General features: G+C 47.7%; 1 protein-coding gene across 2 annotated transcripts in view; it reads right to left on the reverse strand.

Annotated features, from left to right (window-relative positions):
• MIDEAS (mitotic deacetylase associated SANT domain protein) overlaps positions 1–25,032 on the reverse strand; it is a 72,172-nt gene extending 47,140 nt beyond the window's left edge. Inside the window, exon 1 of one of the 2 annotated variants that reach the window (XM_055538606.1) lies at positions 24,805–25,032. The gene's annotated coding sequence lies outside the window, so the exon portion shown is untranslated. The remainder of the gene's footprint in view (positions 1–24,804) is intronic. The other variant, XM_055538604.1, reaches the window with a different exon arrangement.
• Between the last annotated feature and the right edge of the window lie 1,444 nt (positions 25,033–26,476).

A 26,476-nucleotide genomic window follows, 5' to 3' on the forward strand; every position in this document is an offset into this window, starting at 1 on the left:
TGTTATTATTATTATTATTATTATTACTACTGCTACTGAGAGTGGATCTCCTGGGTTCTGGGGACTGCAAGGCAAAGCCCACAGAACTAAGTCCCATTACATGAGCTCAGTAACTGTCAGGCAAGCTCTTATAAAGTGACTTGTATTTTCCCAGAGGTCAGAAGGACCCCTGTGTCTGGACATCTCTGAAAATTCCCATGAAAGCAGGCCAATGTGATGTGAAACAAGCTCTGAACAAGGAGTCAGGAGAGCAACGTTCTGGGCCTAGCTCTTCCCTTAATTTTCCAGATGACCCCATGCAGGACCTATCAACACATTAACTGAGCATATACTAAATGCTTGACATGATGCAACCCCAACGGGTCCACCCAGCACCCCGAGGAAGCCATTATCCTCTTTTTTATAGATAAAGTTAAACAGCTCTTCCAAGGTCAGACAGATGGTACTTGACGGCCGGGCTTTCTGAGTCCTGATCTCTGATATATGAGGATGCCTCCCTGGGTCTGTTTTCCCAGAAAAACCATCAAGTAATGAGGGGCCACAGGTTGGAGGCTCACAAGCCAGGCTCATTCCCAGATACACTGCATTTGACCTATATAATGTATTTTATTTTTATTGAATTAAATGTATTTCTAAACATTTATTTAAATCAGGAGATTTAAGTTAAAAATCGGGATTTCTGGTTTATCATTAAAAAAAAACAAAAACAAAAAAGGAACATTGCTTACATTGGGCCCTCCTTCTCCGGGGTGGAGTCAAGTAGCTGTGCCAGGCACTGTGATGGGAGGTACACGTTCCAATTTTCCAGATTCCACCCCTTCCTAGGCCACGGGTCACTGTCATTTATCATCTAGCCTGTGCTGTTCTCTTGCACCCAGCCGTCCTGTTATTGAGATCCCCCTACTCCCTACCAGCCTTTCAGTGGGTGATCCTTAAACCAGATGCACTCAGGTGCCCTCTGCAGCCCTTACCTGCCTTTGGCTCCTCCCAGAATCTCCCAGCACAGCCTCCCTCCAAGGAGGTCACTTTAATGAACCTATTTCAGAACCAGCAGGCAAGCCCCTGCCTGGCACCTACCTCCCCTCTGCTTCCATCACAGGCACAGCACCCCCTTCGTTGGTACCTCCCACCCCCACCCAGAGCCTCAGTCCAGGCAGATGTGGAGAGGAGTTATCCCAGGTCGAGGGGCGGGGCCCCATCCAGGAGGCAGGGAGGAAGGCAGGACTTTGTATTTCCCAACAGGAAAGTGGTTCTGAGGAGATAAATTGTAAGCAGGGGAGGCTCTGCAGTCACAGAAGAGCACAGTTTGACACATAAGGAAAGACAAACAGTAAATCATCAGGAGGAAAAATGCCGGGTCTCAGCAGCAATTTGAGATATGCAAATTACAACACCATTAAGGAGCCATTATGACCCGAGTCAACGTGAAAATAAGTAAATAAATTAACAAGAAAGCTGCTGTTGGCAGGTCATCAGGAAACAGCTGCAGATACACTGAGGTGCTGCTGTAAACTGCTCAGATCCTTCTAGAATGTGATTCCGCATTGTGTTGCAAGAGTTGAAGACTTGATCAGGTTATTACAGTCAGGAGACCAGATCCCATGAAAACAACTCAAACTACCATCTCAAAGGAGTTTTTATAAAAGAGGCTCATAGGAGCCTGTATTTAGACTCCCCCCAAATGGAACTCCATTCAGATTACAGTATGGTATGGTAACAGAATGAAATACAAAAGGTTGACACGAGGAAACAATCTGATGAAACCATTCGATGAACTCATGTTAAGTGACAGAATCAGAACAAAAAATAGTAGAGGGGGACTTTTTAACTATGTTAAAACTCCGTAGGAACATTTTGCAGCCATCAGAAAATTCCAAACAGTGCAAATTGCCAAGGTGTAATGTTTATTCTGTTAAGTTGATCAAGATGGTTTAAATAATGATGATGATGATAATGATGATGATGGTAATGATGATATTGATGATGTAAAGGCCTTTGGACAGAATTCCCTCATTATAAACATACCCCAGCCCATGTCCCAGGCACAGGTAGGTCCTGCCCCCTGCCTTGATGAGGAAGGAAGAAGGAATGTAAACTGGGAGAGGAAGGGTTATGACTGTGGGCAGGAGGAGGGCTCTGAAAGACACTTCTGCCCAAGAAACAAAGTGACACAAATAAACCCGCACCATTTAACCTCCAGAGTCCTGGGTGCTAGCTCTTAATACTGCTGCATTTGCGCTCTCAATTTTACTAATACCTTATTTCAGCAACTTCGTAGGTGACACTGGGGCTCTTTGCGGGCTAGCCTAGGAACCAGCTCAACCACCATTTTTAGCATGTTTCTATGGAAATGTGTTTCAAGCTACAAGAAATTGAGCTGCTGACAACCCTGGGGCACGCACGTGGTCTCTAAATTAGGGAACTGAGACGAGCAGTTAGTGCTGGGTCCTGGGCTCAGGAAGATAGCCTGTTACTTAGATTCTGTATCAGTTAGTACACCAACCAGCAATGGTCCCTTTGGAGTTGGCTCGAGATCACTGTAGGGGATGGGAATGGGACCACAGCATTGAAGAATGAACACGATATTCAAGAGAAGCACGTAGATATTCCTCATCTCTGCTTCCACACCAACGCACAACCTGAGTGACACCCACATACAAGCCTGTGTGACAGGAAGGACATGAAACTGGCCTGAGTACCCTCGTGAGTATCCAGGTAAGCCCTGGGCCCACACGCTCTCCAGTTTCCCTCTGACCCCGACAAACCTCCAGCCACAAGGCCCTATTTCAGTCTGATCATGGAAGAACAAACTCCAAATCTTTGAGAGTTCTGGAATTTGGCTTGAGCGCATGTAGGCTTGTGATAAACCCATCTCTCCACACATTCTGTTGCAGTGGCTTCTGTGTCCGCAGGCTCCAACCTGCCCACTCGAGCGAGGTCTGCCCAGGGCTCTCCCGGCTCCACCCACCCCGGGACTCCAAACAACACAAGGAGTCTCCATTTCCTGCCTTGGACTGTGCTAGTCGCAGGGAAAGAATGATCGTGGGCCCTCCAGACACTCCACGTGACAAGAAAGTTCCCCACTGAGAAGGCTACCTAGAGTCTGTCGTACAGAGTGAGGTAAGTCAGAAAGAGAAAAACAAACATCATGTCTTAACACGTAGACGAGGAATCTAGAAAAATGGCAAAGATGATCTTATTTGCAAAGCAGAAATAGAGACACAGATGTAGAGAACAAATGCATAGTTACTGAGACAGAAAGCTGGGGAGAGGGGCGGTGGTTGGGGATAAATTGGAGATTGGGACTGACATATATACACTATTGTATATAAAACAGATAACTAATGAGAACTTACTGTATAGCACAGGGAACTCTACTCAGAGCTCTGTGGTGACCTAAACGGGCGGGCACGTGTGCTCAGTCACTTCAGTCATGTCTGGCTCTTTGCAACCCCATGGTAGGGAGACCACCAGGCTCCTCTGTCCATGGGATTTTCCCGGCAAGAATACTGGAGTGGGTTGCCATGCCCTCCTGCAGGGGATTTTCCTGACTCAGGGATCAAACCCACATCTCCTGCATCTCCTGCACTGCAGGTGGATTCTTTACCATTGAGCCACCAGGGAAGCCCAACCTAAATGGGAAAGGAATCCAAAAAAGAGGGGATAGATGGCCATTTCATTTTGCTATACAGCAGAAACTGACAGCAGTGTAAAGCAACTATACTCCAATTAAAAAAAAAGAAAAGACAAGGAGAAGGCTCCACACAGGGAGGCAAATCCAAGGGGGAGTGGTGGGTAAGAAGGCCGTTCACTAGGCGTCTCAAGGTTCTGAGATGCCAGAGACACAAGGTGGTCAGAGATGGTCAGAAGACAGTAAGCTGCTCAGCCACAGGCCACACCTGCAGCTGCAAGTCCCAGCAGAGCTCTTGGCAAGATGGGAGGGGTCAGAGGGCCCTGCCAGCCAAGCCAGAGAGAGAGACTGGATGAATGTGGGGGCTTCCTTCCTGAGCTTGGTTAAAGTGAAGTGAAAGTCACTCAGTCGTGTCCAATTCTTTGCATACAGTCCATGGAATTCTCTAGGCCAGAATACTGGAGTATTCTGGTAGCCTTTCCCTTCTCCAGGGGATCTTCCCAACCCAGGGATGGAACCCAAGTTTCCCGCATTGCAGGAGGATTCTTTACCAGCTGAGCCACAAAGGAAGCCCCCCCGAGGTTGGTTAAAGGGCAACTCTAATTTTCTAAGTTTCAATACTATAATGAATATGTGCAACCCTGCAAACACCCAAGACACAAAGTCACTGGGGCTCCACCTGGGTCAGGCAGGGCCACAGGAGGTCAGTTTGCAAATCACACCCTCTCTGCTGCCTGTGTGAACTGCAGAAGAGAGAATCTGCCTCCCGCTGTGGCTAGGCCTGCGGGACCAGGCAGAGGTGAGTGGGCAGCTCAGAGCCAGAGTCTCAACTTCAAGGCCACATGTGCTCACTGGGCTGGAGCCCTGGAAACCCAGGTGCGAACAATCATCTGGGACTCTGAGGCCACTGGGGATCGCCTGCACCAGGCAGAGTCCATGCTGGGAGCCCCAAAGTTATGTAGTTAGTCAGCCTATGAAGTCAGGCCTCCTGTTACTAAAAGACTCAGTTAGCCAATCTGAATTATCCAGCCCCTGCAGTGCAGCGTGCTGATAAGACATACCAATTCTTTCTTTCAGGTGGTAGCAGATGGGAGGTTTGGAGTTCCTCCCCTGGGGCCTCCTTCCCACCCAGATTCAAAGACATTGATACCTTAAGTCTTTTATTAAAGAAAAGTATATAATTATGTAATACAAGTAAAATATATATAAGCTTATACATTGATATGTTATATAAGTATAATATATATTAAAGTAGGACAGCAAGGAGATCAAACCAGTCAATCCTAAAGAACACCTGTGCTGTGTGCTGTGCTTAGTCGCTCAGTTGTGTCTGACTCTTTGTGACCCCATGGACTGTAGCCCACCAGGCTCCTCTGTCCATGGGGATTCTCCAGGCAAGAATACCGGAATGAGTTGCCATGCTCTCCTCCTGGGCATCTTCCCAACCCAGGGACCGAACCCAGGCCTCTTGCATTGCAGGCGGATTCTTTACCATCTGAGCCACCACGGGAGCCCAAATATCCATTGGAAGGACTGAAGATGAAGCTCTAATACTTTGGCCACCTGATGTGAAGAATCAACCATTAGAAAAGACCCTGATGCTGGGAACGACTGAGGACAGGAGGAAAAGGAAGTGATAGAGGATGAGATGGTTGGATGCCATCATCGACTCAGTAGACATGAGTTTAAGCAAACTCCAGGAGATAGTGAAGGTCAAGGAAGCCTGGTGTGCTGCAGTCCATGGGGTCATAAAGTCAGACATGACTTAGGGACTGAACAACAACAACAAATATAAATGCTGTATAAATATAATATATATTAAAGTATGTGGATATAATGTTATATAAGTATAATATAAGTCACTCAGTCATGTCTGACTCTTTGTGACCCCGTTTGACTGTAGCCCACCAAGCTCCTCCGTCCATGGGATTCTCCAGGCAAGAATACTGGAGTGGGTTGCCATTTCCTTCTCCAGGGGATCTTCCTGACCCAGGGATCAAACCCAGCTCTCCTGCATTGCAGGCAGAAGCTTTAACCTCTGAGCCACCAGGGAATCCCAAGTATAATATAGTAAAGTGTATTAATATATAACGTGTTATATTGATATAAGTATTGTTGTTATTTAGTCTCTAAGTCATGTCTGACACTTTTGTGACCCCATGAACTGTAGCCCACCAGGCTCCTCTGTCCATGGGATTTCCCAGGCAAGAATACTAAATGAGATATTGATATAAGCATAATATATATTAAAGTATTATATAAATGTATATATATATATAAAGCAATTTTAAACACACAAATACTCCATTCATGACCACTTCACCTAAATGTTGTTTTCAGATCAGATCAGTCGCTCAGTCGTGTCCGACTCTTCTCGACCCCATGAATCGCAGCACGCCAGGCCTCCCTGTCCATCACCAACTCCTGGAGTTCACTCAGACTCATGTCCATCAAGTCGGTGATGCCATCCAGCCATCTCATCTTCTGTCATCCCCTTCTCCTCTTGCCCCCAATCCCTCCCAGCATCAGAGTCTTTTCCAATGAGTCAACTCTTCACATGAGGTGGCCAAAGTACTGGAGTTTCAGCTTTAGCATCATTCCTTCCAAAGAAATCCCAGGGCTGATCTCCTTGAGAATGGACTGGTTGGACCTCCTTGCAGTCCAAGGGACTCTCAAGAGTCTTCTCCAACACCACAGTTCAAAAGCATCAATTCTTTGGCGCTCAGCCTTCTTCACAGTCCAACTCTCACATCCATACATGACCACAGGAAAAACCATAGCCTTGACTAGACGAACCTTTGTTGGCAAAGTAATGTCTCTGCTTTTCAATATGCTATCTACGTTGGTCATAACTTTCCTTCCAAGGAGTAAGCGTCTTTTAATTTCATGGCTGCAGTCACCATCTGCAGTGATTTTGGAGCCCCCCAAAATAAAGTCTGCCACTGTTTCCACTGTTTCCCCATCTATTTCCCATGAAGTGATAGGACCAGATGCCATGATCTTCGTTTTCTGAATGTTGAGCTTTAAGCCAACTTTTTCACTCTCTACTTTCACTTTCATCAAGAGGCTTTTGAGTTCCTCTTCACTTTCTGCCATAAGGGTGGTGTCATCTGCATATCTGAGGTTATTGATATTTCTCCCAGCAATCTTGATTCCAGCTTGTGTTTCTTCCAGTCCAGCGTTTCTCATGATGTACTCTGCATATAAGTTAAATAAGCAGGGTGACAATATACAGCCTTGACGTACTCCTTTTCCTATCTGGAACTAGTCTGTTGTTCCATGTCCAGTCCTAACTGTTGCTTCCTGACCTGCACACAAATTTCTCAAGAGGCAGATCAGGTGTTCTGGTATTCCCATCTCTTTCAGAATTTTCCACAGTTTATTGTGATCCACACAGTCAAAGGCTTTGGCATAGTCAATAAAGCAGAAATAGATGTTTTTCTGGAACTCTCTTGCTTTTTCCATGATCCAGCGGATGTTGGCAATTTGATCTCTGGTTCCTCTGCCTTTTCTAAAACCAGCTTGAACATCTGGAAGTTCACGGTTCACATATTGCTGAAGCCCGGCTTGGAGAATTTTGAGCATTACTTTACTAGCGGGTGAGATGAGTGCAATTGTGCGGTAGTTTGAGCATTCTTTGGCATTGTCTTTCTTTGGGATTGGAATGAAAACTGACCTTTTCCAGTCCTGTGGCCACTGCTGAGTTTTCCAAATTTGCTGGCATATTGAGCGCAGCACTTTCATAGCATCATCTTTCAGGATTTGGAATAGATCAGCTGGAATTCTATCACCTCCACTAGCTTTGTTCGTAGTGATGCTTTCTAAGGCCCACTTGACTTCACATTCCAGGATGTCTGGCTCTAGGTCAGTGATCACACCATCGTGATTATCTGGGTCGTGAAGATCTTTTTTGTACAGTTCTTCTGTGTATTCTTGCCATCTCTTCTTAATATCTTCTGCTTCTGTTAGGTCCATACCATTTCTGTCCTTTATCGAGCCCATCTTTGCATGAAATGTTCCTTTGGTATCTCTGATTTTCTTGAAGAGATCTCTAGTCTTTCCCATTCTGTTGTTTTCCTCGATTTCTTTGCATTGATTGCTGAGGAAGGCTTTCTTATCTCTTCTTGATATTCTTTGGAACTCTGCATTCAGATGCTTATATCTTTCCTTTTCTCCTTTGCTTTTCGCTTCTCTTCTTTTCACAGCTATTTGTAAGGCCTCCCCAGACAGCCATTTTGCCTTTTTGCATTTCTTTTCCATGGGGATGGTCTTGATCCCTGTCTCCTGTACAGTGTCATGAACCTCCGTCCATAGTTCATCAGGCACTCTATCTATCAGATCTAGGCCCTTAAATCTATTTCTCACTTCCACTGTATAATCATAAGGGATTTGATTTAGGTCATACCTGAATGGTCTAGTGGCTTTCCCTACTTTCTTCAATTTAAGTCTGAATTTGGCAATAAGGAGTTCATGGTCTGAGCCACAGTCAGCTCCTGGTCTTGTTTTTGCTGACTGTATAGAGCTTCTCCATCTTTGGCTGCAAAGAATATAATCAATCTGATTTCGGTGTTTGACCATCTGGTGATGTCCATGTATAGAGTCTTCTCTTGTGTTGTTGGAAGAGGGTGTGTGTTATGACCAGTGCATTTTCTTGGCAAAACTCTGTTAGTCTTTGCCCTGCTTCATTCCGTATTCCAAGGACAAAAACACCTGTTACTCCAGGTGTTTCTTGACTTCTTACTTTTGCATTCCAGTCCCCTATAATGAAAAGGACATCTTTTTTGGGTGTTAGTTCTAAAAGGTCTTGTAGGTCTTCATAGAACCGTTCAACTTCAGCTTCTTCAGCATTACTGGTTGGGGCATAGACTTGGATTACTGTGATATTGAATGGTTTGCCTTGGTAAACGAACAGAGATCATTCTATAGTTTTTGAGATTGCATCCAAGTACTGCATTTTGGACTCTTTTGTTGACCATGATGGCTACTCCATTTCTTCTGAGGGATTCCTGCCCGCAGTAGTAGATATAATGGTCATCTGAGTTAAATTCACCCATTCCAGTCCATTTCAGTTTGCTAATTCCTAGAATGTTGACATTCACTCTTGCCATCTCTTGTTTGACCACTTCCAATTTGCCTTGATTCATGGACCTGACATTCCAGGTTCCTATGCAATATTGCTCTTTACAGCATCGGACCTTGCTTCTATCACCAGTCACATCCACAGCTGGGTATTCTTTTTTCTTTGGCTCCATCCCTTCATTCTTTCTGGAGTTATTTCTCCACTGATCTCCAGTAGCATATTGGGCACCTACTGACCTGGGGAGTTTCTCTTTCAGTATCCTATCATCTTGCCTTTTCATACTGTTCATGGGGTTCTCAAGGCAAGAATACTGAAGTGCTTTGCCATTCTCTTCTCCAGTGGACCACATTCTGTCAGATCTCTCCACCATGACCTGCCCATCTTGGGTTGCCCCACGGGCATGGCCTAGTTTCATTGAGTTAGACAAGGCTGTGGTCCTCGTGTGATTAGATTGACTAGTTTTCTGTGAGTATGGTTTCAATGTGTTTGCCCTCTGATGCCCTCTTGCAACACCTACTGTCTTACTTGGGTTTCTCTTACCTTGGGCGTGGGGTATCTCTTCACGGCTGCTCCAGCAAAGCGCAGCCATTGCTCCTTACCTTGGACGAGGGGTATTTCCTCACTGCCGCCCTGTCCATGGAATCCTCCAGGTAAAATCTTGTTTTACCTTATCCCAATTTATACCACAGCCAATGTGATCAGTTTTTATGCCCTCATTAAATAAGTATATGTGCAGTTTTGCCTGTTAAAGCAGAAGCCATTTTTTCCACAATTCTTCAACATTTTCCCATGAATTAATATCATCTTCATACTAGTCTAACAGACTATTCATACTACTTCATACTAGACTATTGTTGGCACAATAGTCCACTGAGTCTAAGTATCACAAATTATGTAGCCATGTGGAACACTCAGGCTGTTTACAGTTTTTTGCTATTTCAAATGATGTTGTTACAAATATCTTGGTGTGTATAGCTCTTTTCTTATCTAGAATTATTTCCTTAGAATAAATTCCCAGTAGTAATACTAATACATAAAAGGAAATTAACATTCTTTATAGCTTCAAGTTCTACATTTTAAAGATATATTTCTCTGTGTGAGTTATCTGGATTATCTATTTTCCAAAGTAGTTTTCTTGACAACACCTTCCAATCCTGCCAATCAACATCTACCCTTAAAGTCAGTCCACTTTTCCCAGCTCCCCCTGTGGGTTAGGCATCTGGAGCATAAACCCTACAACTGAATGGATGTTAGAGGGAGCTCCACTGAATTTGCTGGGGAGGGATGAGGAAGGAGGCCAGAGATGTGGGTGGGAAGGTAGAGGACTGAGATGGACAGGAAGAGGGAGCTGGTCCCAAGGAGGCAGAAACAAAAGCAGATCTGAAAAGAAATCTGCAAGTGGGCCAACACCTCCCCAGGACATCAACCCCACCCCTCCACCCAAGCTTCCTCTGGGCTGATCTTCCAGGTGCCAAGAACAAAGACACACTTCAGTGGGTTCCTAAAGGAGCTTTTAGAAATACTATGTGCTTTCGGGTTCTGCAAACATATTTTGCAAACAACAGAGGCCACGCACTCACCTGCAGTCAAGTAGACTATGTGTGTATGGGCTCAGCCGCTAAGGGAGGCTGACTTGGAGAAAGAAAATCTTTTCAGAAAGAAAGTCTACCCCATCAGCCATGGCAGGAAAGATGCTTCTCCACGGCTCTCTCTTTAAGTGGCATGCAGACCCCTGATAACTGTTCCACACCAGGAGGGCCCCTGAAAGGTAACACGGGTCCCACTGTGAGGCATCATAAATTACACTGCCTGCCAGGCTCCGTTCACAGGCTTGGGGAATTTCTGAGCAGGAAAAGAACCACATGTGTCTAAGTATCTCATTTTATAGACAGAAGGAGACCCCAAGTGCCTGCTTTGGGGCTCCTGCGGCACCCTGCTGCAGTCGTCATCAGGGGGTGCTCGTCCGCCCCCTCCGACAGGAAAAGCTGCCGTGCAGCCTGTCCTGACCACCACTCGGCTCAACAGGGCTTTCATTTTAAAACCTCAAGGTCTCCTCTCTCAGTCGGCTGACTCGTTCTCCCCAGTTCCTTCTCTGTGCAAAGCCGGCAGACAGTGCCGGGCACTTCCTCTGAGGGCAGCTTGTGTTTCTCCTTCTTCAGGGGTTGGGCTGATGGGGGAGGGAAGTCTCTGCCACCTTCAAACCAGCTCCTCACCGCCACCGCCTCCTCAGAGTCCTCTCCAGGATGAGGGGGACCCAGGTGCTGGCTCTCTGTGGCCCTAAATCCCCTTCTTCCCCTCACCTGGGTCTCCCTCAGGCTCAGAGCAGCAGCAAAGCCCCCAGGGTATTGGCTCCATCCGCAGATGCCAAGGGAGACTATCAGCTCACCCACCACAAGTGCCCCGGACCTAGGCCAGGTCCTGGGCTTGTCCCCCGCCTCCCCCTGCATCCTCACATCCTCTCAGGCCACCCTTCCAGTCATATCACCGACACCTACCTGTGCCAGGCCAGGGAGGAGCCAGGCACACCTGCGGCTGATGCCAGCCTCCTCCTATGGGGAAGTGCGACTGCAGAAATGCTAGGGTGGAGGCTCAGGAAGGCAGCAAGGAAGCAGGTGACTTCTGGCCGGCTCTGTGGGCATCTGCCAGCCAACGGACAGGGAGGACGCTCCAGGCAGGGGGCCAGCACCGCACAAAGCACAGGGGCTTGACCGCCGTGCTGAGGAGCAGAGACAACATGAAGGGCGGCTCGAGGGAAGTGTGTGTGGCAGGAGAGGTGGGCTGGGGCTCCCAGGCCCTCGGGTGCCTTTCTGAGGATGGGGAGCTTCCTCCTGCAGGACTTGGGCAGCCCTGAAAGGTTTTTAAGAGGGGTGACATGATCTTGCCTGGAGGATTCCATGGACAGACAAGCCAGGCGGGCTACAGTCCATGGGGTCGCAAAGAGTCGGATATGACTGAACAACTAACACTTTCACTTTCACGATCAAAGCTGTGTTTCAGTAACATAACTCAGATCCCTCAAGACTTCTTTTTCTGCTTCAGTGTTGTTTTTAATGCAATTCCGTTTCATCTGGACAGAAATGGGCCAAAGGGGGCAAATTTTGCCGGAGCCAACACTGGCCTGGAACACTCCTGCTCGTCCCTCTTGGGGATCACCCTGACCCCACATTGGTGAGCAGGCCTCAGGCTCAGGCCGCACCTCCAGTCCAGGATGCAAGAACTCGGCCCTTAACACACTCAGCTGCGTGGAGGCAGCAGCTCCCCACCAACAGGCACCAGGGGAAAAAATCTGAAACACTGGCAGCCACCACAGCCATGAGTCCAAAAGTTCAAAACTGCATTTTTCTCTTTAAAGCAAATGAACTGCTTCATCTAAGTTTACTGGAACTGAATGACCAAGATTTCATGCAAGATGCCCTTACTTCAAAGAGTTATCACCAGAGGGCCTGGGGGCAGGAAGGGAGCTGGTGCTCACCTAATCAACACCTTGTCTGGATGAAGAAACTGGGCAGGGATGTGACTGGCAATGCTGACAGTCCCAGGTAGATGAAGCCCTAGTTCCTTTAGTTCTTTCTCAGCCAGGATATTGGCTAAAACGCCTCCACCAGGTTGACATCATCAGAACTTGAGAAGGGCCCCGTCCTGTTGCTTTGGACAGCTTGGGCACCAGGGACCGCAATCATTCCACACACCAAGCGAAAGTGAAAGTGTTAGTCTCTGTGACCCCACAGACCATAGCCTGCCAGGCTTCTTTGTCCATGAAATTCTCTAGGCAAGAATACTGGAGTGGGTAGCCATTCCCCTCCCCAGGGTATCTTTCCAACCCAGGGATCGAACCTAAGAATTGCACAGAATCAAACAGCAGGAGATTCTTTACTGGCAGAACCAGATTCTTTACCATCTGAACCACCAGGGAAGCCCTCCACAAACCAAGCCTGAAGCCAAAACTCCAACCTCCAGTGGAAAGCAAGACAGCACCTCCCAAACACCTCATGGCCCCGTGGGTCTTGCCCAATCCAGAGGAGAAACAGAATTCACGCTGTAGCTGCCTGTTAGGCAGAGAGAGCCAAGCCTTGGCCTCGGTCCTTACAAGGCAGCACTGAAGTTTTCCAAATGTTTAGGGAGGATCCAGATGCTGGGATGAGCTCTCTTTTCCACTGGAATCATTCAGATTCCAGAGGAAAAACCCAACTGCTAATAAAACACTCAAAAGCACAAAAGGATCCTAAAGTTTAGCTGGAAACTAAAGGATTCAGAAAGAAATCAAAATGTGGATATTTTCAGTGGCCTAAGGGGGATGCTCTGTCTCCACTTCCTATGAACTGCACTGTCCAATATTCCCAGTTTGAGGGTTAGGATGGGCTCTGGCTTCCATGATGGACATCGGTTCACCGGGCCTGTGCACCCATCCTCAGGTTTCAGGAACCTGGTGCTGTGAGTCCTTGTGGAAGGAAGAGTTTCACTTGCCACTGGGGAAGCTGTAACTCCAGAATGTATGAGAACATGGGCATGTGGCCTAAGCCAGCCAACCAGATGCTCCACCTGGGCTCTGCCTCTGGATTGAGTGACACCACAAAGAATCAAGGAGAGTTCAAAACATTCCAGACGTGGTGGCAGCATTCAGGTTAGCTGGCAGCCAGGCCAGAGGCATCATCATTTTGTCTTCAGTTCCAGCTACCCAGCTTCACACAGATCCTGATAGATTTCTGAGCCTCCTTCTCCAGATTTCCAGGACATTCAGTGAGTCACCAGATATCCTTCCAATACATTCCTTTTCTCATTAATTTAGCCAGAGTCAGCTTCTGCTTTTGCAGACCAAAGACCTAGACTACCCCAGCATGTCCTTCGACCTCTACAGACTCCTCTGGCCCCCCAAGACAACACCTTTGCTCAAGCTTCTATCCTTCCCTCTGAGAAAAGTCTCATTTAAATACTCGTACATAGGAGAGGATTATAGCCACCTTATAATCACAGATATGAACAAAAAGACATAAATGCTGAATATAGCAATCCATCCTACCCAGGTTCTAAGTAGATGCCCCAATTTGGGCAATTAACACCAGAAATTAAAAGCATTACCACTCTTTTGGACTCTTCTCTGTTTCCCCATCAGTTCAGGGCAGGGTGGACTGGGAGTCAAGAAACCTGAGTTCGAGAACTTGCACATGTCATTCCAACCCTGGGGCAGATGGTACCTGTACCACCTATTTCTCTGAGAGGTTAAATCAAATGAGAAGACCCTACTCATGGCAAAACTCCAGGAACTTTTAAATTCCTAAGTCAATCATTCCTTTCAGTCCTCTCTTTCTTGATGTCCCCAGGGATGAATAGGTGATCAATTTCAACTCAATAAAAGACATATGAAAATATGTACCATGTGCTGTACTTGGTGAACAAAATAATGATCTCTGTTGTCATAAAATGCAACGCTTCCTCCTCCTTTGGCATCTGTGGCACCAAGCTCTCCTGATGTCCTTCCTTTCTTCTTGGTCTCCATTGCTGACTCCCCTTGTACTGTACCCATTAAATGGGGATCCCCTCACCTCCAACTGCATGCTCTCCATGGGTGATGCCATCAGGTCCCCTAGCTCCAACTGTGTCCTGGTGATTCCCAAGTGTCTGTTTCAGAATGTCTGACAAACAGGGGGCTAATGGGAGGTAATCGGATTTGTCTGGAACTTGTCTAGAAGCTGTAGCTGCACAGTGAGGAATCATTTTTACTTAAATGATATGTTTATTGGTTACTTAAATGATACATTTATTGATAGCTTGCTTAGAGTCCATGGGGGAAGCAATGCTCCCCACTGCCATCCTCCAGTGGTATATCTTGCCCCCAGACCCACGTGTCCAACTGCCCACTAGAACTGCTTTCTCGAATGTCCTGCAGTTGTCTCCAGAGATTAGACTCAGTGTCCCTCCCCTAAAACCTGCTCCTTCCCCCTTATGTTTCAAGTAGAAAGCTAAGCAAACACTCTAACTTCTTCCTTGCTCTGTTCATTTGGTTGGGCCTCCAGGCCTGTCAACCCAACTCCCATGACACCTTCCTAATCCAGCTTTTCCCTCCCGCACCGCTCTGGCTCCGACTCTTTTTCATCTCGCCCCAGGGACCACACTGACCTCCTGCAGTGACCTCCTCACTGGTCCCTTTGCTGCCCAACTTCCCCGTCTCCGGTCAATCCTCCATATCACAGTGAGTGATCTTTAAAAAGACAATCTGATCCTCTCTCTCCCTCATACACACACACACACACACACACACACACCCATGGGACCCTAGGGGCTCCCACTGCCCTCAGAGTAAGGTCCAAATCTCTCTGCTGACACCAATGGCTGGCCCATGACCTGGCCCCCGCCCGCCCCTTTCTGCACCGCCTCCCACCAGCACTCCACCACACCCACTGCTGTCGCTCCCAGAGCAAACCGTGTTGTGTCACACCTCCACGCCAGGCCCTGCCTGAGTTGCTCCCTGTGCCTTGAATGCCCTGACCCCCTTTGCCACCTGGTGGACGCCTACTCCTTTCTCAGGACTTGGCTCAAACACCAGCTCCTCCAGAAAGCCTCGTCCTCATTAATTCCATAGCCTTCATTGGGTACAGGTATGGGACAAGGCACTGGGGCCGTGCTAGACCTTGCCCAATCGTCCCACTCTCCTCTGGCCTGGACGAAGTGACCCCATCCTGCTTCTGAGCCCTGCACACCCCTGAATCCTTTCACCCTGACATCCGTGGCACTAGTGGCTCTTAGCTTTTGTGCGTGTCTGTCTCCCTCAGAGACTGTGAACGCATTGAAGCAGGAGGCTGACTCTTCTTTATCTTTGCATCCCCAGTACCTTGCATATGGCGTGAGTGACTGAATGAAGAATGGGAAGGGGAATCATTCTATAAACCATGACAGGCAGCATTCCACTGCTACTGGGTATTCACATCCGAAATGCTAGCTGGATACATCAGCACAGGCTCTTTGAAGGAAAATCCTGAGCCCTCCCCCACCTCCAGTGCAAGTGGAAATGAGGATCCAAGAGTGGCTTTGACCCCTAAGTTGTCCCAAGCACATGCTGTTGGGAGGCCACAGAGGAAGCGGACACAGGCTCATGGGGTAGATTCCTCGCAGGCCTCTTACAATTGCCAGCAGTAGGGAGGCTGGGGAGGGGAGACAGGGGAAGGAGAGAGAAGGAGAGCAGATGGGGAGGACTACGGCCTTAGAGCAAAGTGTCTGCCATGCATGGCACTGCCCTCTCCCAGCCCCACAGCAATGACAGGTCACCCAAAGCTTAAGTCCTTCCTCTGCAATCTTGAAGTTTAAAACCCACTCCATGGATCTCTGTATCACACCCTACTCACCTGTTCAAAGAACCTTTCTTGCTTAGTCGCCTATGGTTATTTCCTAAATTATAAACCTGCCGTCTGTTCAAGGGTGAGCCTGGGCAAAGAGCCCCGAGCCTGCTGCCTGCAGGATGTCACAGTACTAGCGTTCAGCATGCTGGGTGAGACTGTACTGTTTGAACACACACATATTTCATACTACAGAGGCCCCAAGTTCAAGCCAACCACTTTATCTGCTGCCTGACCTTAGAAACAACACCTTCTTCCAGAACTAGAGGAACCGCCTAAGATGAAGTATCAAGAGCCTGTGTGTCTGCCAGCTGCCTGCTGCCCTACTAAGGGACTTTCAAGGTTAACCCTGATTGCATTCTTATTTTTCACTTTTCACACTGACTTTATTTTATTGTTATTTATTAGCTGCAGCACAAAGGATCTTGATCTTCACTGAGGCATGCGAACTCTTAGTTGCGGCATGTGGGATCTAGTTCCCTGATCAGGGATCAAACCAAGGCCCCCTGCACTGGGAGCTCCAGGTCTTAGCCACTGGACCACCACGGAAGTCCCGACACACTGTTTAGAATCTGATCCTCAGAAAATGCAACTCCACCAAACTGCATTTTCTTAGCTGACAGGTCCCTCTGGCTATAAACCTCAGAAGCTGACTGCCAGCCTCCTGGAGAGAAGGGGCAGGTGGGATCTCTGATTGGGCCACATGCAGTGTTCGCAAAACTGCAGCTGTTCTACATATGCCCAGTGAGAACAGTCAGTCTTGCATCCATGGGCTTTCCCAGAGGGTGCTAGAACAGTGCTCCTGGGCCTTCTAGCACCCCACTGTCTTCCTAAAGACCTCGCTTTCACCCTGGGTTTTAGTTTTGTTTTTCTTTCAAGTTTCTTCTTTTTAAATCTTTGTGTACTGCCTGAAGGAAACTAAAGAGAACACTGTAAACAAAACCCTTGGTTTACAAATACTGGAACTGCTGATTATGATGACTAAGACGATCGATGCAGGATGGTGAAAGAAAATGGAACGTGGGGGTTGCGCCTGACTGAGTTCCACTGAGCAGCTGTGTAGCCTCAGAGAAGTCACTTATCCTCTCTGAACCTTTTAGTTAAATCTGAGTTACCTCAGGTACCCTTTCCAGCTTTAAATTCTCTGAGATGCTGTTACTACGGTTACTATAAAACAGGATGATAACAGTCTCTAAGGTCCTAAAGCTAGAAAAGGCTCATCAGTTCTAAAAACTGATTATTTTGTGAAACAGCAGACTCTAGACAATGTGGGTTTATTAAGTGCAGTTTATGCACAATTTTTCAGAAATAGTTTTCTAGGAAAATCCCAGTTTCACCCTTATAAGTGCATCAAGAAACTTCAGTTAAAAGTTGAATTCAACATACTGACTGCAACATTCCATGTAACAGCAAAACACTGGAAACAACCCACACATGCTCTTCAACAACAGACTAAAGAACTTCCCTGAGGGTCCAGTGGTTAAGAATCTGCCTTGCAATGTAGGGGACCTAAGTTCGATCCTTAGTCGGAGAACTATGATCCCACATGCCACGGGGCTACCAGAGGGCCACAGCTAGAGAGCCTGTGGGCCATATGATGCTGTGAAGGTCCTGCGTGCTACAACTAAGACCTGATACAATCAAATAAATAAATAAATAAATATTTTTTTAAAAAACAGTTAAATAAATGATGGTATTTTCAGACAGTGGAATATAATTTAGCCAACGGAAAATATGAAGCAGCTCTATGGGCACTAATATAGAACAATCTCCAAGACACATTAAAAGTGAAAACCGCAGAATGCAGAACGCTCTGTAGAGTATGCCAGCATTTGTTTATATATTCATATTTTCTTCTATGTGCAGAAGCCACATCTGGAAGCATGGCTGAAAAATGACAAATTGTAGTTGCCTAAGACTGAGACACTTAAGGATTGAAGAAATGGGCAACATTAGAGGATGGGAAATTTACTTTTTCAAAATATTATGTTATCAAATTTATCAATATTTTCTTATGGGTTCTGTTTTGTCCTTTTCTTAAGAAGGTCTTCTTAAAATAAAAATTTTAAAAAGGTCTTCCTTCTCTCAAGGTTAAAATACATAATCATTTTTCTAATTCTATTGCCCATTTATATATGTTTATATCCGTATCAGCTTCCCTGGTGGCTCAGCAGTAAAGAATCCACCCACCAAGCAGATCTGAATTTGACCCCTTGGTCAGGAAGATCCCCTGGAGAAGGAAATGGCAACCCACTCCAATATTCTTGCCTGGGAAATCCCATGGACAGAGGAGCCTGGTGGGCTACCGTCCATGGGGTAGCAAAGAGACAAGACTTAGCAATTAAACAGCAGCAGCTGTTTAGAATATATATATATATCTGTATAGTAATCTATTGTCTATATTGAAACTATTACACTGTATGGACTTTTCTGGTGGCTAAAATGGTAAACAATCTGCCTGCAACGCAGGAAACCCGAGTTTGATCCCTGAGTCGGGAAGATTCCCTGGAGAAGGAAATGGCAACCCACTTCAGTATTCTTGTCTGGAGAATTCCATGGACAGAGAAGCCTGGCAGGCTACAGTCCACAGGGTTGTAAGGAGTTGGACATGACTGAGAAACTAACACTTATACTGTATAACTTACCCCTATTGAATTTTGAACTATATGTATGTATTACCTGTTTTTTAAAAATCCAAGTATAGTTGATATACAATATTATATTATTTCAGGTGTATAACACAGTGATTCAGTATTTTTATAGGTTATATTCCATTAAAAATTATTACAAGATCACAGCTATAATTTCCTGTGCTATATATAATATATGCCTGCTGCTTATCTATTTTATACATAGAGGTTTGTGTCTCTTAATCCTATACCCCAGATTTGTCTCTTTCACTTTCCTTTCCCCTTTGGTAAGCACCGGTTTGTTTTCTATGAGTCTGTTTCTATTTTGCATATACATTCATCTGTATTACCTTTCAGATTACACATATAAGTGGTATCATACAGTTTTATCTTTCTCTGAGTTAGTTCACGAAGCATAATATTCTCTAGGTCCATCCATGATGCTGCAAATGGCAGAATTTTAGTCTTTTAACGTCTGGATAATATTCCATTCTGTATATATCTTCCCTATATATATATATGGGCTTCCCTGATGGCTCAGATGGTAAAGTGTCTGCCTGCAAAGCAGAAGACCTCGGTTCGATCCCTGAATCAGGAAGATCCCCTGGAGAAGGAAATGGCAACCCTCTCCAGTATTTTTGCCTGGAAAATTTCATGGACAGAGGAGCCTGGTAGGCTACAGTCCATGGGGTGGCAAAGAGTCAGAATGACTGAGCAACTTCACATTATATATCTTAATCCATTCATTTGCTGATGGGCAACTTGGGTTGTATATTATCTTTTGGAGAATAAAAACTGAGGGGAAAAAAAAAAGAACCTATCAGATTTTTTAAATTTATTTATTTTCTTTTTGGTCTCACCACTTGGCATGTGGGATGTTAGTTACTCAACCAGGAATCAAACCCACAGCCCTGCACTGGAAGCAGAGTCTTAACCACTGGATTTCCATGGAAGTCCCAACCAGATTTTATTTTTAAATAAAAATTTTAAAGAATCTAGCATATGGGGTGCATTTTATGGTATGTGAATTATATCTCAATTAAAAAAGAAAGACTCTAGCTTATACGGCAAGGTTGAGATTAATAGCACGAGAACTGAGTGGAGTCAACAGAATCCTCCCAGTTAAGACTGATGTTAGGGTTCAGCCAGGATCTCCCCAAGACTCAGCTTTATAGTATAGTCTAGTTTTATAGGTCAATACCTGTTTGGGCAAATCAAAGCTGCAGTCAACCAGGAAGCATCTCTTTGCCTTCCTCATAATTCTTGTCTGAGAGTTCCCCAGTTCTTTGTATCAGTTGGTTCCCTTGGAGGACCAGGCCAACCCAGGAAATGAAGGTCTCCCCCTCCTCAGCCAGTGCTCAGGCTTAGGACATCCTGGGGCAGGTCAGCTAGGTTCAAATCAAGACAAGGAGGAGCCCATGCTGAAGCTGGACAGATCTGTCTAGCACCCAGGGGGAAGAGGCACTGGAAAAGAAGCCGAACAATGAGGTGCAAAGCCAGGGGGTACCAGAGAGAGTCTAACAGGCTCAAGGAGGAAGGTGGCTAGATGTTCAGAATAAAGACTGGGAACCATGGTTCTTGGTGCTTGGCTCGGGTGTGTGTGCCTATGCACAGCCAACAATATCTGAAGACCACTGCACTGCCGCAACCTCACCATCACACCATCATCCTCCTCATCAGACATCCCCTGGGAATACCAGGGAGGACAAAGATATATAAAACAGGGACTTCCAGTATAGTTAAAAGTGATAATACTGATCCACCCAAAAGCACATTTATGAAGCCAAATGAAAGATGTTATTGGAGCTATAATCCAAAGCTGAAAGTCCTCTAGACCAAGTTTTAAGGTTCCTCCATTAGGGGGCCCCAGTGGATGTTACTGGAATCTCAGGGAGAGGCCCACAGGGTGGAACAGAGGAAATCCTTAAAGAGAGAAACAAGAACAAGGCTAAAAAGGACAGCAAGACTAAGCCAAGTGGGAGAGAGGAAAGAGAAGGCATTCCAGACTTCCGGGAAAGCATGGAAGGTAGGAACGCTTGCCACCAGCAGTTTGGACAGACACACAGAGCGGGTCACAGGGTCAGAGAAGAGGGTTAGGGCAGGAGAGTAGTGGAGGCCAGACCCCTGTGTGGGAAGCCCCGACTGCCAGCTTAGAAGTTTGATCCTTACCGTGCAGACAGTGGGGAGCCATTGAAGGTTGCTGAGCAGGAGGGTGACCCTTGCAAACAGGCATTTTTAAATGAGATTACAGAGGAGCCCTTTATCCCAGGCTCATTCAAAGACCTGTGTATATTTCAAGTGGCACTTGAGACAGAAAGTCGTAAAGCAGTGCCCTGTGTCATGTAGAAGAAGAAGAAAAGAAAAAGGTTTAAGGGTCTCACAAAGAGATGCTTCAGTGAGAATGAGAAAAGAAGGGGGGCACATTTTAAAGAAGGAAACAAATTTGCAGGACAGAACCACCAGTCATCTGGAAAACTGCAGCACTTTCTTCAGAGTCTGGAATGCCCTCTTTTGGCTGGAGTGGTTCTGCCTCCTTTTTTGGAGGTTAGTTGTGATGTCAAAACACAGGCTTGTGGTGCAGGGAGGCGGCTGGGAGGAGGCAGATGAACAGAAATATAAATACTGGGCCCGAGAGCGTAAAAGGCCTCCACACTAAGACCACTGTCTTGCAGGGGGACTTCTCCATCTGCCCCTCTCAAGTGGAGGCTCAGAGTTTTTGTCAAAGCTACTGGGAGCTTCCTAATTACCCAAACAGCTTCTCCTCTTAAAACAATAAAGTGATTTTTTAAAAATCTGTCAAGTTTTGATGCAGAGCTTTGTCGGTATTGTTCCTACACATGCATAGTGAGGCAGGAGGCAGGGCTGTTCTGGGGCCACAAACTGGGCAGTCACTTTAGGCCATAAATCAGCATTTACGTAAAATGGGAGAGGAAGTCAGGATTAAGTTTCCGGTCTTAACCTGGGCTGTGTATAACTGAAAATTCTGTAAATAAAGAGGCAAAGCTGAGCAAGCCAGGGAAGGGCCTGAGTTAGGCACAAAAATCACCCAGGCTGAACTGATGACAAGGGCAGGCGACTGCTCCAGGCGGCTCTACAGTTCCAGGGGTGGGGAGTGTCTGATTCCTTTTTTTTTTTTAATAGTTTCATTTATTTATTTTATTTATTTACTTTATTTTTTTTTATTTTTTATTTTTTTGGCTGCGTTGGGTCTTCACTGCTGCACAGGTTTTTATCTAGTTGTGGCAAGCGGGGGCTACTCTCTGGTTGCGGTGCTCAGGCTTCTCGATGTGGTGGTTTCTCGTGTTTCGGAGCACAGGCTCTAGAGCACTGGCTCAGCAGTTGTGGCACTCGGGCTCGGTTGCTCCTCAGCATGTGGGATCCTCCTGGACCAGGGACAGAACCCAAGTCCTCCGCCTTGGCAGGCGGATTCTCATCCACTGAACCACCAGGGAAGCCCTGAGTCCTTCTTTCTTTGGCCTCTGCTAGAGGTTCATCTTCCCCGCTCTCCTCCCACAATCCCAGGGGGCCTTTGGGCACTTTTAGTCTCTGCACGGTCTATACGAAGACAAAAAATTGCAAACTCAAAGCTGTCTTTCCTCTGGAGTCAGAAGGGAATGCTCCCCTCCCCTCCCCTCTAGACTAGTGCTGTGTACCAGTGGGCTCTTACTAAAGTAGCCCTGGTCAGGTGATGCAGCTAACAGGACCTTGACGGTCAAGTTCAGTAAAAACCCAAATGTACACAACACTGCAACTCGTGGGAACTCCCACCTTTGCAGTGTTTTTGCTCTAGCCCTCCTTCTCCTGTGGCAACTGTGTCTGGATGTCCCAGACTTTCCAGAAATGTCCCGATTTCACGTGCTTTTCCTTGAGTCTCTGGAAGCACATAGGTGTCTGCCAGGGATTATGCCCTAATGTTTTAGTTGGACAAATGGTCACTGTGCCCGTGACATGCAGCCGGCATGAGGTTGCAAAACAGCGTTTTCCCTCTGGGTGAAACTCCATTCCTTGATTGGGGAGAAGGCCAGGCATGGGGAAGCTCCAGGGTGCCGGGCCATGGGTACCCATCACCGCGTCACACAGTTCCCTCAGCAGGGCCGAGTGTTGCCCTGGCAGAACCTTCTGCCTAGGGCATGGAAAGAGTGGGCTGAGATTTGGCATGTTGGAAGAAAGGCCCAGCATGCAGCCTGTCCATGTTTGTGACTCTGTTTTAAATCCCTCTGCTACAGTTAGCCACCTCTGAGGCCCTCAAAGAAAACCTGTTTGCCTTCTTTCCACACTTGAAGGCTTAGCTCCCTTCCTGCCGCACGGTGGCTCAAAAGGTGTGAGGACCCCCTCAACCCTGGTCTGTGTAGCCGGGCTTGCTCAGGAAGGAGGGAGGGGTTCCTCTGGAGAAAAAGAATATGAGTCACTCCTCCACCCCCACCCCAGACACTGGCCACAGACAACAGTCTCAAAGACCCAGCACTTTTCCCTTTGCCCAGAACACAATAAAGGAATTAGGGACCCACCTACTAAGTTTCTACATCTGACACTTGACGGCTCAAAGTCTAGCTCACCAGCACTGTCACACATGTCTGACGTGTCCTCTTTGCAGCCAGGCCCCAGGCCAGTCACCATACAATTTTGCTAATTCAAACTGCTTTCCCGTTTAGGGAGGTCGATAGCCATCTCCCATCTCCTTTTCCTGCTGACGTCATCCCACATTTTCTACAGGCACAAATAAGGGTACAATTCCTGGGACAGTTTTCAGGCTGCCTGAGGTTGGGAGTGGAAGGATCCTGCCCTCCCGGGCCCACTCTACTTCTCTGGCCATTTGGCAAATTATCTGAGGTGAAGGGAGAGGCGAGGAAATAAATCACCTCGCTAAGGTGAAAGGCCGAAAAGAACTCGGCGACTGCAGCTCAGACCTAGATCTGTCCTGGGCATTTGCAATGCAAATGCGCGTTTTGTTCGCTGCCACCGAGGTCTTGCACAATAGCCTGTGTATAAACATCCAGGCCAACAATGCCTGACTGTGCAATCACGCTGTAATTACAGGCCGGCAGGAAGCTGCTGCTAGGAACTGTTCCATTCAACTTCTAGACATCCCATGTCGGAGTCTCCACCGCACCGACGAACATTCCTGCACACACCAACGCGTCCCCGACGCGGCCGCTGCCGCTCCAGTTCCAGACTTCCAAGCCCCGGAGCCCGGGCGCCACCCGCCCGGCCCGCCAGTCCCAAGTTACTTTGCAGAGATGTCATAAACTTCTCAGCTGTTCTTTAAAAAAAAAAAAAAAAAAAACACCCTACGCCACGAGGCTACCGAAGGCGGCGCGAACCACCATCGAAGTTCCCAAGCACATTCCTGCAAGCCTTAGCAGTTTTGGAAGAATAGAAAAAGAGAGAGATGCCTCAGAGTCCACTGGAAGCGGGTTTGGGAGTTTTATATAGAAAACACTCACATATGTATGTGGGTGTGCTGACAGTTTTTATGGCTAAATTGCAAAGTGTTAGGCCTTAGTGATTACTGTCGGGCTTGGGACGTGGTGTAGGAGGAGAAGGGGGTGGGGGAGTCAGAGGAATTCGTTCAAAGAGGACTTTGGGGCCGTTCTGGGTTTTGCCTTTTGGAAATGCGTAGGGGTGTTTCCCAAACTTCCAAGTGGCTGTGCTCTTCCTCACTGTCGGGCCAAGCAAAGAAAAGTGGGGGGGAAAGTTCCTTTAACTTCCTTCCAGCAACCTCAGCGAGGGCTGCGAAGAATCAGAGCGCGCGTCCCTGGGAAGCCGGGCGGAGGCTGGGGGACGGCTGCGCCCAGCCTGTCGGGATGGCCTCCCCCACCCCCACCCGGAGCGGAGTACTAGACCGGGACGCCGGCCATGGGAAGCCCCTTCCCTGCGCCCCTGCGCTAGCCAATGGTGCCTGGAGAGGCCCGGCTGCAGCCCCGGGCTGCTCTGAAATCCCGCGGCCAAACAGGGTCGCAGCCCGGGGCCCGGATCCCGGCTGCAGAGCTCGCTCCCTGCAGCGGCCCCCGCACGCCACCCCAGCGCCGCCGGCCCTCCCCGCCCGCGCCGCCGAGCCCGGACCCCGAGCGTTTCGGGGGCCCCCACGGCGACGCCGCGGCTGCGGAGGGGGGGGCGCCGAGCCCCGCGACTCACCTGCGCGCTGGATCCCGGGGCCGCTCGGAGGGGCGCGGGGCTCGGGGCGCAGGCGAGCAGGGCTCGCAGACTCAAACTTTGTTGCTCTCGGGACGGCGCAGTCGTCACTTCCTCGCGGAGCGGGTGGCGCGGCCCGGGCGGTGACCCAGCAGCTCGCGCGGTGGCGCGCCGGGCCCTGCAGCCGCCCGCGTCCCCGGCTTTGCGCGCCCTCGGCCGCGGAGGGAAGAGGGCTACGGTCCGCCTGCGTCCCTCCGGGGGAGGCTCTCTCCAGCCTGGTCGTTTCCGCGCGAAGATGTGCTGGATCCAGGAAGATGGAGTTGGGGTTCAGGGGCCCAGAACTGGAGTTCCAAGGAAAACAAAGGATGGGAAAGGAGGAAGAGAAAGTTCTTCTGTTTGATGTTGAGGCTAGAAAATCATGTTAGAAAACACGGGGCTCTGTGTTCGTTTTTGCTTTGCTTTTGTTTTGTTTGCACCAAATAATGCCTAAGCTGAGCCTTAAAACTCGGGTCTCCTCTTCCCACATCCCCTCAAATGATCGGCACTCTTGTCCTTCGTCATTTCCAGGGATTATAAGGGCGCAGGACGTATAGCGTTTATGACTGACTTCAGGGGGCAATCTCAGCACCCAAGTTGGGGCTGCAAAATAGTTTTTGTTCTAATCCTCCCTCGCGATTTCCACCTCCTCCTTTATACTCAACTCACAGACCTCTTCGGGGCCTGACACAGTCTGTGTTTCATCATGGACCAAAAGTGACTTGGAGAGTAGGGTGGTGTCCTGACAAAAGGAGCTTCAGGCAGTAGTAACTCCGAAATCTATAATCGCCCAAAGTACATTAGCTCACGTTATTAAAAACTACAACAACAAAAAGCCATTTTTTAAGTTTCCGATAAGTAGCAGCAAAGTAGTTTAAACGGCAGAGGCAGTCTTTCGGGAGGCAGTCTTTCAGGAAGAACTCTTGATCCGGTAAAGCTGGAGAGAAAACCGGTTAGCCTTTGCTGTGGTTTAAAAAAAAAAAAAAAAAAAAAAAGCAGACATTTGAAACAGCAGTGGAGGGCTTTCATAACAGAAACATTAGCTTCATTGTAACTTGTGAAAACAGGGACCTTTTCAAAGGTGGTTCAAAAGCATCAGTTAGGACTCAACAATTTCCCCTTTTCCCCCAAATACTGCGGCTACTAGCACATTGGCCAGATCACAGAACCGCCTGTTCCAAGGCTTCATCTTTTTACTAAGGCACAGGAAACCGCAGAGTTGAGTGAAGGCTTTGTCCAGAAAGGTGGATGTAAAACTGATAGAAAGTGACACCTGAGAAATGATCCTCAGGTCTGCATTAATACCGAGTGGGAAACCACAAAGGCAGGCTCACCCAAAGGTTAGGAGTATGAAGACAGACGGTCTCCTAGCAACATGTAAGCCCCTACATGGTAGCCCTGTATGCACTGCTCTCATTTCTACTGAGACATTATTAATTCAGTTCAGTTCAGTTCAGTCGCTCAGTCGTGTCCAACTCTTCGCGACCCCATGAATCGCAGCACGCCAGGCCTCCCTGTCCATCACCAACTCCCAGAGTTCACTCAGACTCACGTCCATCGAGTCAGTGGTGCCATCCAGCCATCTCATCCTCTGTCGTCCCCTTCTCCTGCCCCCAATCCCTCCCAGCATCAGAGTCTT

Source organism: Bubalus kerabau, chromosome 10 (assembly GCF_029407905.1).
Source record: "Bubalus kerabau isolate K-KA32 ecotype Philippines breed swamp buffalo chromosome 10, PCC_UOA_SB_1v2, whole genome shotgun sequence".
Classification (NCBI taxonomy): Eukaryota; Metazoa; Chordata; class Mammalia; order Artiodactyla; family Bovidae; genus Bubalus; species Bubalus kerabau.